Here is a 13,129-nt window from a genome sequence, read left to right on the forward strand (position 1 = left end):
AGGCAGGCGTGGGTAAGTACCAGATTAACCCACCACCCAGGGCAAACCTTTTTTGGGGCATCACACTGTTCACATCACACACTGACAGCTGGGACACCCATACAAGGATGTTGTATAATGGCTCCTTTTTCCTTCCATACATACTTGACAGCATCCCGCAGAGCAATGCCACAGCCAGGAACCACACATGGGATGAGGATACAGAGCAGCATGCTGGGAGAGGAGCAACAGCAACCCAAGTCCACATCACTAGCTTGAAGCCCCTGTATGGGCACTTGGATAAACAACATCCCCAATTCCTTAGCACTCCTAAAGACAAAATCAGCATCCACATGGAAAACAGCATTTGTGAGGTGCAACAGCAACATTTGCAAAGATCAGAAGGACAGGGGTATGGAGAAAATGCCTCAAGATCTAGCAAGGACCTGGGCACATAAGGGCATCAACACATGAATGTTATATCTCCATTTGCTTTAGCAAACAAGGTATCTTTTACATACAGTCGTGTGCATGCACATGTATTTTTATGCATCGATAAACCCACAATTTTTCCAATCACTGTGCCTCTACCTGAAAGCACAAATGACCAGTCACAGACAAGAAAGACGGACAACAACTTGGACACACACGAGAAGTCTGATGCTCACTGCTCCCACCTAAGCAGAAATCCAGGCACAGGCTTAACCCCGGTCAACCTCTTACTTGCGTTACCTGAATGGTTGAAGCATTGGTCAGGCCAGTTGAACAACATCCTCAGGGAGGACCTGCTGGTGTACGTAGCATGGAGTGGCCTCTCCAGACCTCAGTAGCCTCTGGCAAACACTTGGCCGACTGGATGAAGGGGCTGGAGTCACGGAGCACACTGTGCTTGAACCTTGACCACCCCTTTCAGTGAAAGCACCTTCACCAAGCACTCGCTCAGTGCAGATCCCAGGCAGGGAGAGTGAATGAGCTAAAAATAACTCTGCTGCCTGGACTTTTAGGGTATCGGGAGGTGAAAAACAGCAAATCTGATCAGGAAGAGAATCAGCCTCCCTGCTGCAAGAGATGGCCTTCTGTAGCTTTGCTCTCAAAGGACCAACATGTGGCTACCAAACAGCGAGGCTTTCAAGAGCATCCCATACACAACCTGCAGCTGCGGTGACCCTCCCCAAACAGTTCTCACCCACTTTCCTCATCCTCAGAATCACAGAATCATCTCAGCTGGAAAAGACCTTGAAGATCATCCAGTCCAACCATTAACCTCACACTGACGGTTCTCAACTCCACCAGATCCCTCAGCGCTGGGTCAACCCGACTCTTCAACCCCTCCAGGGATGGGGACTCCCCCCCTGCCCTGGGCAGACCATTCCAACGCCCAACAACCCCTTCTGCAAAGAAATCCTTCCTAAGAGCCAGTCTGACCCTGCCCTGGCGCAGCTTGAGGCCATTCCCTCTTGTCCTGGCGCTTGTTCCTTGCTTCAAGAGACTCATCCCCCCTCTCTGCACCCTCCTTTCAGGGAGTTGTAGAGGGCCATGAGGTCTCCCCTCAGCCTCCTCTTCTCCAGACTAAACAACCCCAGTTCCCTCAGCCGCTCCCCATCAGACCTGTGCTCCAGACCCTGCACCAGCTCCGTTGCCCTTCTCTGGACACGCTTGAGACATTCAATGGCCTTTTTGGAGTGAGGGGCCCAAAACTGAACACACTCATCGAGGGGCGGCCTCACCAGTGCCGAGTACAGGGGTAAGATCCCTTCCCTTTCCCTGCTGGCCACGCTATTGCTGATACAAGCCAGGATACCATTGGCCTTCTTGGCCACCTGGGCACACTGCTGGCTCATTATCAATCCCCCCCCCAGGTCCCTCCCTGACTTGCAGCTCTCCAGCCACTCCTCCCCAAGCCTGTAGCGCTGCTGGGGGTTCTTGTGGCCCAAGTGCCAAACCTGGCATTTGGCCTTATTGAAACTCCTACAGTTGGCCTTAGCCCATCGCTCCAGCCTGTCCAGATCTCTCTGCAGAGCCTCCCTACCCTCGAGCAGATCAACACTCCCACCCAACTTGGTGTAGACAGCAGAGGAGCAGACCCATGCTACACACAGAGCTGGGGATGAGCCTCCTTAACCAAGTAATAAGTGATAGGACAAGAGGGAATGGCCTCAAGTTGCGCCAGGGAAGGTTTAGACTAGATATCAGGAAGTATTTCTTTCCAGAATGGGTTGGAATGGGCTGCCCAGGGAGGTGGTGGAGTCCCCATCCCTGGAGGTGTTCAAGAGTCGGGTTGACATAGCACTTAGGGATATGGTGTAGTTGGGAACTGTCAGTGCTAGGTAACGGTTGGACTAGATGATCTTCAAGGTCCTTTCCAACCTAGATGATTCTGTGATTCTGAGAGGGCGATCAGCAAGTGTCCAAGAGCGCAAAGACACCACAGAAACAGTTACAAAGTTGGACAGGTCAACAAATCAACGGGGGCTAACACGCTATCAACACAGCCAGGGACCATCACAACAGCTGATGGGAGCTAAATATCTTGAACCCAGCTTGGCTGACACCATCCACACATCTCTCAAAGCACAAAGGGACTTTCACATTCATCACGTTTGGCATTCCACATAATTCACACCACAAAACAACATCCTGCACCACGCTTGTGACTCCGGGTCCAGCAAAAGCAGGATAAGTCAGAGATACAGAGATGCCACAAGAGTTATTTCCCCCCACTTTGCTAAAACAATCTGCCCCACCAACTTGGCTGACTACAGCTTTCTAACCCACCGGTCTAGGCCGCTCCCAGAGGTCATATTCCCACGCAGCTGGTCCTTTCTGCCACACAGAAGAAACTGCACATAACAGCAAGAGATGGAAAGGGAAAGCCATAATGCTGAGAAAAAGACGCCTTCAGCGAAATTTGTTTTAAGGCACAACTAGCTCGTACTGAAGCCAAATCCTCTAATCTTCAACCCAGATCCTTGAGGGAGGACAATTTATGTTACTTTTCTCCAGCCAAACATGGTGCTGTGGGACTATTCAGGACAGCGGTAACACCACTAATACTCTTTACTCAGTACTGCTACAAGGAGATCCAGGGGCAATGAGCACTGACATGTAGGGAAACATCACCCGTATCAAAAGGGGCACCCGTCCTGCTGATTCAGCACCGGTGCTGCCGCAGGTACCATGAAAATTACACAAAGCTCTGCTTTGTCCCCTTACACGAGCCTTGGAGGTGATGAATCAGAGTTGCTGTCTCAAGGGATACCATGGAGGAGTCATGTAAATCCACAGCAGCTCCCCACACCTGCAAGCGGAGGTAAATCAGATAGGAGGGAAAACAAAAGAATAGTCCTGGGAAAAGCCAATGGAGCTTGGCTTTGGCTTTCCTGCCCACGAACGGAGCTGCCGCTTGTGAATCTGCTGCTGGAGCAGAGAGTAAGTCCTCTGGGAGTGAAGCAGTGAGCAGCCAACAGCGCAGCATGGGACCAGCACTCCCCTGCTTGTCTTCCACACTGCGCAGGAGACCAATAAGCCTTTACTCACCCTGGCAAGAGTTTTCAAGAAAACATGAAGTTAAACCTGAAGACCTACAGAACAACACAATTCTCAGTGATTTCAGGGAATTTGGGCACAAACTTTTTAATATAGCCTGTAGCAACAGGACAAGGGGTAATGGTTTTAAACTAAAAGAGGGCAGATTCAGACTAGATAAAAGGAAGATATTTTTTACGATGAGGGTGGTGAAACACTGGAACAGAGAGGTGGTCAATGCCCCATCCCTGGAAACACTCAAGGCCAGGTTGGACGGGGCTCTGAGCAACCTGATCTGGTTGAAGATGTCCCTGCTCGTTGCAAGGGGTTGGACTAGATGATCTTTAAAGGTCCCTTCCAACCCAAACTATGCTATGATTCTAATTCTGCATGGCACCTTTAAGCACCCATGTTTCAAAACACTGCCATTCTCTGTATTTCATTTTTTTTCTGTACATAGCTAGCTCTAGAGATCAAAGACATGAAACCATCAGAAGATCAGCACACGACAACATGGGAAGAACACGAAAATATGGCCAAAGCTCTGAGAGAGCTCTTGGATAACGTTACTCTCCATATGAGTGAAGCTGAGGCATGGCGCACAGGGACTCCCTCCCCAGCCTCACCACCAAAACTTTCATAAACCAGCTCTCCCTTTTCGCAACTCAGTCCAAAAGAGGGTGAAACTTCTATAAATGAAAGCCAGGAAAAAAAAGTAAATTCTTAAGGGCAAAAATTTTATTTGCATCTGCCCAAGCCCCACCCTTCCACGTGCAGGTGACCCTCTCCTGCAGAGATGCTCTTACCAACTGCTTCCTAAGTCCCGTTCCCCTGGTCACACAAGACTTTCTTCTAATCTGGAAGGAAATGCAAGACAACTGGTTAGTACTGGGAACAAAATTATTTCACTGTCATGGCTAAGGACACGGATATCATCAGCGCCGTGAACTCTGGCGTCCAGCAACAACCTGAAGCCTCCGAGCTGGGCTGTATGAACAGGTACAAAAGCAAGCATTGATTCCTCAAAACATCATTGCTGAGTATAGGAACAGCATCTCCTTTTTAAGAGAAAGGGGATATAAACCTCTAAAACTGCTAAAGGGTTTTAAAATTTCCAGATTAGCAGAGGTGCAAAAGTAGAATTATAATTAATTGCAAGATACCTGCAAAAAATAATAAATTAAAACCTGCAGTGGGAAAGGGTAATCACTTACTGAACTGTCCTGTTTTCTTTAAGATCCTGAACCTGCCGTGGGAGGAACACTCTGGCCACAATCCAGTTAAGCATTTCAGTTTATGTCAAATTTGAGAAAACACGGAGAGCCCTGTTGAATCAAGATCTTTGCAGTTCTCACCAGCAGGTTGTTACTCTCTCATGCTTGCTTGCACACATGGACACACATCCCTACCTTGCAAGAACTTCCATTTTTAGCTTTTATTCCAAGGATTCTCCTTCTAGAAACAACACCTCTTGGCTGTAAAACCACCCAATCCTCCTGCAAGGAAAAATGTACTGGTGCAACCCCAAGAGGCAGGTCCTCCATTCACCAAGCACTGGGCGGCTTTCAAGATGCAACCCAGAGCTGCACCCACAAGCTACAGGGTTTCACCCACAGACACCCAGATGGTGCAAGATGACCTTTAGCCAGATCAATTATAGACTCCTTAAAGTGTTCACCTACTTTGCAATAGCTATTAAGTATGCAGTACTTCCTCATTTCCTCTGTTACAAAGAAAATGCAGTGTCCATTCATCAGTCTTATCACAAAAGGCCTTTTAATTAATGCACCTACTTGCTTTGTTCTATTAACGCCAACAAGGAAGCCCTTCTTCACACACTGCGTTCAGCTCCTCTACTCCTTTGGTCACCATATTCTGACCACAGTGATATTTTTAAGGTATTAATAAACACTTCCTACATAAATGCTATTTACTTCCTACATTCATGCTCTATATACAAAGTTCACTTAAAAAAAAAAAAAAAAAAAAAAGGATGCAATTTCCCCAGTCAGAAAAATTCAGAGATAAAATTGCAGCAATGATTTGTATCTGCCTGGAGGAGCAAACCCAGTCTTCAGTGACCTCTGTGCAAGCACACTAAGGCAGTTACACACTGTGACAGCCCACTTTTCCCTCCTGTATCAGCACCTTCTTGTTGCTGGCTGCGAGAAACATCAAAAGGCAGCTCAACAAATAGACGTGTTACTGAGCGCTTCAGGCTATGGACAGCCAGTCTAGAAGTTTAATCAAGATTTGCATCAAATTGTATGAGGTATTTTGTAAGCATTGATGTTATTGATTTGTTGCAGCTTGAGGATGTAATTCCCAAACACCTGCCCATTTAACCTATTAAAATCACCATCAGGCAGCTCAGCTCAATCCTCCCCCTCTTGTTTACCAGATTCTTTGTTAGCAGATGAGTGGTACCCACCTCATCCTTCAGCATCCTACACCTGGGGCATCCCCAGCAGCACTCTCATGTCCTCTTGGCAAGGCAAAACTAGTCCACGGACAAACTTTAAAACGCCTTCAACCATAGCTAGCAGCTGACAAAAGAAACATTAATCAACTTCTTGGAGATTAATGGGCAGGACAAGGCGATGTGCAACCTGCCGGTTTGCCTTGTATTGCCTAGGACATCCTAGGCCCAACTCCTTGTTGGGCAATACCATCACTGCTCTGGTTAAAAAGATCCTTTTTCTGCTGGGCATCCTAAAGCACCTTTACTTCATCGCTTCTTTAAGAAAATGAGCAGTAGGGGCTGAGAGCTGGGACTTCATGACTTCAGCTGCCAGTCTCTTCTGCTCCAGGAACAGAAATTTAGGAAAAATATGATGAGGAGCATGTAAGACACCCTTAGATTTCTGAATGTTAACATCAGTGAGAGATGCACTCAGATCTGAATTTCAACCCTCACATGCTCACCATCCCCATTTACTGCAAGGCAGTGTTAAGAGCAGCTAAAACCCATCAGGAGAAATAAATACAGGACTTCAGAGAGTCTGAAGCCTCACATGGGCTCTTCCAAACAATTAGATCGAAAAATCAGCTCATCCTACCACTGCCCGCAAGGGCAGTACCTCCAGATCCCATCTGCTACCCAAAAGGGTAAGCTATCCCCTCCTCCTGAGATGTTTACAGGGGGGAATCCACCTCAACCACCCAACTCACCAGTCACCCAGGTGCTTTGAGTCTTCTCCAATCTGCTCCACCTACGCCTCAGCGTGAACAACAAACCCCAGGGCAGCTGTGTTTTCCCCAGCAGAGCAAAACAGCAGACTTGGAGAGGGGAGATCCATCTGGAAAGCAAACATTGTGAAAAGCATCCCGCTGTTCAGCCAGGATGAGCATGCTTAAGGGCAGTGTCAGCTGTTCGTGGTGATGGCCAAGGATTGGAAGCAGGAAACATGGTGTGGGAGATGACAGACAGAAACATGTTAAGATTCAATAAGAAAGGCAGGGAGGTTGGACGAACCTCACACCAAACCTTCAGATGGCAGGAGAAAGAGCAGCTCTAAAGAGGCCAACAAAGTCACAACAGATTTAACCTCTATATGCTGATACACACTATGATGACATCATGTCAATCCATCCAGAGCTTCCAGGGGATCATCTGCTTGGAACTGGGATGAAGACACCCTTTTCTAAAACCCAGAGCAAAGTATTGTATACAAATATTTAAGTATTATACTTTGGGCTTTTTTTCTTTTTGCCCCCTTTTTTTTTTTTTTTTTTTTTTTTTTTTTTATTTGTCTGAAGCATTCAGCCACAAAACAGAATGATTTCTGCCTGTACTGATAGAGGAAATGCTACTGACTGTTTAGGTGAGATTAATTTCAGGACTGTGGCCAGACTGAGGAAATTGGTGGAAGAAATCCTTCATAGTTGGATAATGAGGTTGCAGTTTTATGAGTAATTCTCCTGAGTTATGTGCCCAGCATCTCGGGTGTGGGTGACACATTCATTCTTTCCCTCCCTTTTTGAATGGAAAATGCCATCCAAGCACACAAACAAAATATTTATTAAAAAAAACAACAAAAATCATGATGTGGAGGCACAGATTGCATCTTGCTTGTACAATGTGCAATACAGCTGCTATCTAGGGGAGTTTGCCTGGTGGGTTCTCCAGGAATGTCCCCAAGCTGCAACACAACCATATGTACACCATATCCCCAAAACCTAAAGAGTGTCTGGGGTGGAAGCCACGACATACCGAGACAAATCAACAAAGACACTGCCCTGTACACCTCTATTACTAACAACACTTTTGATGTGGAGACATCAACCCAGGCTTCCTCACCCCAACGTTCACACCCTCGCTGCTAGGTCACCTCGCGTGGTCCTACACGTGCTGTGGGGACCAACTGTCTGTGCTAACGTCACATTTCTCTCAGCTTGAAATGGTATAATTGGATTGCCACCAGCTCCCCCTTTTGAACAAGCAAAGGCTTTCACAAGGAGGTTACCTGAAGTTTTAATTCTGTCAAAGCTCAACTGCATGGAAACCGGAGCAGGAGAAGAGGGACCCTTTTCTGCAGATGTCTCTGCTCGATCTGGACCCATCACCTTCCATTACTCAACTGCCTTTCTGGGAATTCTCCATGCCTTCCCTTATGCCGTGCCCAGGCGCTAGACATGAAAATAGCTTACGACAGTTCCTGCTGGCATGACATCAACTCTGTTTCTCCTGAAGGATGAATTAGCAGATGGGACCAGTGGAAGATGGCTGAGCTAGAGAGCTGGACAACTGGAGTATTTCCAATCCAGTAACTACAGTCCAAAAGAGTGAGGACGCAAAGATTCTTCAGGGTCAGAACCTCTTTCCTAGGGGTAGGATCAGGGTCAAGGAAGATATACAGGTGGTTACTGACAGGCTGTGCAGGCTAAACTTATGTCTGCACAAACTCCTGCTTTGCTTGCTTATTCTCCAGTCAACCCACTGTATTATTCCAGCAAAATAACCACAATACCAAAGAGCTTTTGAAATTAATATGATGGGCTCGCAAGCATCTTCCATCATGCAGAACTAAAATTAAAATGTACACCCGCCCTCGCCTCACTCCCTGAAATTCATCATGCGGAAACTTCCCCGTGTCACGTCAAGAGACTCCCGACAGCTGAAAGAGCTAATGGGAATCTGCATTTGCAGCAGCAAGAGCATCACTCTGCTGCTACCAGACTTCAAAGCAGTGTTCCAGCCCCACCATCATCAAGGTTTAACCCCTGTTGCTTGAGACACAAGAAGGCTGCCTTTAGAGCACTGTCTTCTCCATGTACTGGATGACAGTCATCCTCCAATACAAATAGAGATGGGAGGACCAGGAGAATACAGGTTCCCCGATATTTTGGAGCAGCAAAAGGCAACCATGAATGTTTTCTCAGAAAACATTGCTGAAAGTCTCGTGCATGTTCTGGCTTTGCCAACACACTGACACAAGAGAAGTAAAACTAGAATCCAGGGGAAAAGCAAAACAATCTCTTTAAAAACCTCAAGGAGAAGGTGGGAGCAAACACAACGTTCGGGGGCTACACCACCATGACATGTCACAGGTTCAGCATCCCTAAGTAGAAAGTGCTTCTGAGAACCATCTCTGAAAGCATCTCCACCCACCACGCACATCAACTTCTTACCATACAGAGAGCTTTTGGGCAAAGATGAAATACTAGACCACAGCAAACCCCTGATATCCGCGCTACACCTGGCCTTAGGACTCTGCAACTCCAGCTGAGATGAGCAGTTCTATAAGAGGGAGCATCAGAACAGATGCTGACCCACAGCTCCCAAGGCATTGTGAAAAGGTTTTTCAACAGTGAGGCACCAACATAGCAAGCCAAGTCATTTCCAAGGTCTTGCTGCAAATCCCAACCAATTTTTTTTTTTTTAAATTATCTCCCTCATGCACGTGGTTGACAATTCCTTCATGGCTCCTCACCCTATCAGGACCACAGCAAGAAAACTGACACCATCTTAGACACCTTCTGGCTCAGCAAACACAGCTGCCTGAACTTGACGCATATTTTGGGGTTGAAATTGAGATGCAAACTGCTGCTAAAATAACTGCCACAGAGGAGTGGTTGCTTTTTCTCTTGAAATACGGAGTCACTTTCCATTTCTTCCCTCCCTGTCCCTCAACTGATTTTACCAGCCTATAGAAGGAAATAGGAATTGCATGACTCAGAGGGAGAGTCATCTTCTACCCATCACAGAAATGCACACATGCACCCAAGTAGCTGGATGAGACCCTGTCTTCTGTCCCAGGCCACCGGTATCACACTAACCACCACCGGCACAGCTCTGTAATGTGCCCATAAGAAAACATGGATGAGACAAGAAGCAGCAACAGTACCAAGAAATATAAGCTAAAATTGCAGGATTGTCCCAGCTGTGACAAACAAAAGGAGGTATCCTCTCTTTCATCACAGCATCCAAGGAGCCTCCAAGCCAAACATAAGGGTCCTCATCCCACACCCATCCTCATGGGAGGAGAAATCTGCAATTTGCTGCATGGACGAGGCTGCGTGGGATCAGGTCAGAATGATCCGTGCGGTCAAGAGATGATAAAAACTATGCCTAGGAATAAATTGAAGGAAACAAAAGTCCTATCACAGCAGTAACACCAGTCAGAAAGTGACTCTCTGCAAAACTTCAAAATTCACTTGATGGCGTACAGATATTACAGCTTCCACAGCACATTTCCACGGCTGTTTTCTCAGTTATGATTCCTTCTTACCCCTAATACAGCTGACAGCAACACATGTAGGATCTGGAGATTGAGTGCAGGGGAAGATGACTCTCAAAGACATAAAGACATCAGCGCATTTCAGCAAGGCCTTTCGAGTCAGTTATCTGATGCTTTAGACTCCATTGATGGCATTTATGAATTTAAAAATGCATATAAGGCTTCAACATCCTCTCCCAGTTGCTCCCTTTAGGATGCAAATGCAATTTAACACAACTAAGCAGGACAGAAAGCCCAGACATTTTTACAGGATCAGTTGCATTCCAGTTGTTGGGCAAGATAAAGAGACGCCAGCTCAAGACGCAGGCTGGGCAAAAAGCACGTTACCACCTCCGGATGGTTTTCAGATCAGCACAGGACCTTGCAAGGAGGAACAGCACTTTTCTAAAAGGCACTGAGTCCTGCTACAGCTCTACACGGGAGGGAAAAAACAAAACAACCCACACGCATCAAGTAGTCCTAAATTTGTTAGCAGGAAAACAAAAGGTTTTATTTAGGAAAAAAAATATATCTTTAAGACTGGAGAAACCCAAAACTTGAAGAAAGGTGCCAGGGCACACTGCTCCATTTGCAGATGTGTTATCTGATATTCTCAACATTAGGGCAGAAAAGAGACAGAAGAGGAGGGAGCTCTCAGCGTGAGGCTTCAGGATGCTGAAGGTATTTATTTCCATTGCTAAAGTTTCAGATTTGAACTGAGAAGCTGACAAAATCTTTGGAGGTACCTTGAAACATTTCCCATCACAACAGCTCTTTGCAAAGGAGAAGCAGTTTAAAACCCGGCATTCAGTAGATATTTCTGTGTAATCTGCCATCTTCCACAGAAAAATCAGTCATCCTTAATTCTGGACATTTTTTTCTATTAAAAGACCCCCCAAAAAAGCATTTTTATTATCTCAGACTGCAATTTAAAAAATAAAATAACACTTTAAAAGCAGGAACAGATTTATTAATCTGGATCTACTCCACAACTCCCCAGTGGCCTCAGAAGACCTTTAGGTGGTAACAAAGATCTTGACAATATGTTTCCAGGAGAAATTCAAGAGCTCTTAACTTGTGCCTCTATTTTTAAACGACATGGATCAGGAGGATCTCAGAAATAATCAGTTTACCAGCTCTACCCCTGCAGGAAGGAATGAGATGGAGAACCACCTAAGCACAGGTACAAGGTGCCACATGTCATGGTTGGATGCGTAAGAAGCTGAAGTTGCTTGGGCCAGTCCTGCATCCCCATGTCTTCATCTCCCATCCTAAATCTGGCACAACAGCACTGACCTTTCTAAAGTGCTTTGAGATCTCTGGGTCTGTTACACAAGTACAGGTGTTACTACCTTGAGTCCAGGTAATCCAAAGCAAATCACTGCAGAGAGCTAATGGCGTGGTCTGTCTGAAAATAGATAGAAATCCCCACCAAAAACATCCAAGTCGTCATGATAGAAAAATAAATCCCGGCAGATTGTTGCTAGCATTATATGAATCATCATGTTGTTATAGCAACTTCATATCTGCATCGAATCTGAAAACCAAGCACAGCTGAAATAATATAACAGCATTAAGTAAAAATGATATATAACAAGATAAAAATGGATCGGCTCGATCTCAGAGGAGCACCCACACTTCTTTCTCACCCTCTTCCCTCCCTTTGAAAACATTGCTTTCCTGTATTTAAACAAAGAGAAAAGACTTGAAGCTTGTAGAGAAGAAGCAGAGCACTAACAAGCTTCTGAATTCAAGGAGAACCTTCAAAATGAAGAAACACCTTTAAATAAAACCAAGTGCAATTCCCAGTTATTACCACCAGCCCTGGCTGCCTGACCCTATTGTTCCTATGTACTGCAAAATTCATGCATTGCATGAATTATATAAATATATAGGAACACTGTCACACTGTCATCTCACTCTGTTCAAGAGTCCCAAACAGAGAGATCCCCACCAGAACAGAAGATGCAGAAGGAAGAAAGAGAGATGTACAAGGTCTATTTTTAAAACTGCAGGTACATCTGGTTATTTTATTACTGGAGAAAAAGTGAAAAGTGTCACCAGTGTTCCTTCCATCAGAGCAGCAAAGGAAGAAAGCTAAATAAACATATTTATTTCATGGACTTGGCAGAAAAGTATAGCTCTTCTGAAAGGCAAGAGGATCCCATCAACCTCCAAGACACTGCAGGTGCCTCAAAGGACACCACTTTGCTCCCATTAGTGCCAAAAATGCCCAGAAAGCACCACAGGGCACTGACCTGTTCCTCCTCCCTGTGGGATGCTGCCAGTGTCAAGGAGGTTTGAAGGAGGAAGAGGGAAATGCCTGGGAGATTTGCAAATTTTGCTCTTGATGTTTCAAGCAAATTAAAACAAAACACACAAAAAAACCCCCCCAACACCAAACCCACAGCTCTAGGCCCAACAAAGTCCTATTAGTCTTAACAACAGCACTGAAGTAACTCAATTAATTAAAAGCTAATAAAAAGAAGCAGCCTAACTTAATCTTTCAGAGTTCAAGACAGCAAAAGCATCACTCTGCCCCAGACAGGAGAACTGTTTTCTTTTTTCTTTTCTTTTTCTTAAATGCATTTATTCATTAAAGTTTCCTCGTAGGCTGTGTAATGAGTCACTTCTTGCTTCTCCATAAAGTGCAAAGGGGTGGAGAGGAACAGGATTTAAACAGAGGATGGAGACACTCACAAAGCCAGTTAGAAAAGCTTGAAAAGCTTTTGAGGGAGACACAGATAAAGCGAGGCAGCTCCTCACATGGGCTCCAAAACCTTTTCTTTATCACCATAGCTTTCCCAGGGTCTGAGTCCAGCTTTCTCCTTGCTTACAGCCAGCACACAAAGCTACCCCTCCTCCTCCACGCAAAAATAACTCGTCAAGCTTTCTTCCTCCCCAAA

General features: G+C 45.7%; 1 protein-coding gene across 9 annotated transcripts in view; it reads right to left on the minus strand.

Moving 5' to 3' along the window:
- TSNARE1 (t-SNARE domain containing 1) overlaps positions 1 to 13,129 on the minus strand; it is a 508,719-nt gene that overhangs the window by 453,860 nt on the left and 41,730 nt on the right. For 3 of the 9 annotated variants that reach the window (XM_074894684.1, XM_074894711.1, XM_074894701.1), the window contains one exon: positions 4,311 to 4,361. The exons of 5 other annotated variants lie outside the window; for them this stretch is intronic. The gene's annotated coding sequence lies outside the window, so the exon portion shown is untranslated. Of the gene's footprint in view, positions 1 to 4,310; positions 4,362 to 5,935; positions 6,051 to 6,675; positions 6,804 to 13,129 lie in introns of all 9 variants that reach the window. One more of the 9 variants, XM_074894721.1, reaches the window with a different exon arrangement.

Source organism: Strix uralensis, chromosome 1, assembly GCF_047716275.1.
Source record: "Strix uralensis isolate ZFMK-TIS-50842 chromosome 1, bStrUra1, whole genome shotgun sequence".
Lineage (NCBI taxonomy): Eukaryota > Metazoa > Chordata > Aves > Strigiformes > Strigidae > Strix > Strix uralensis.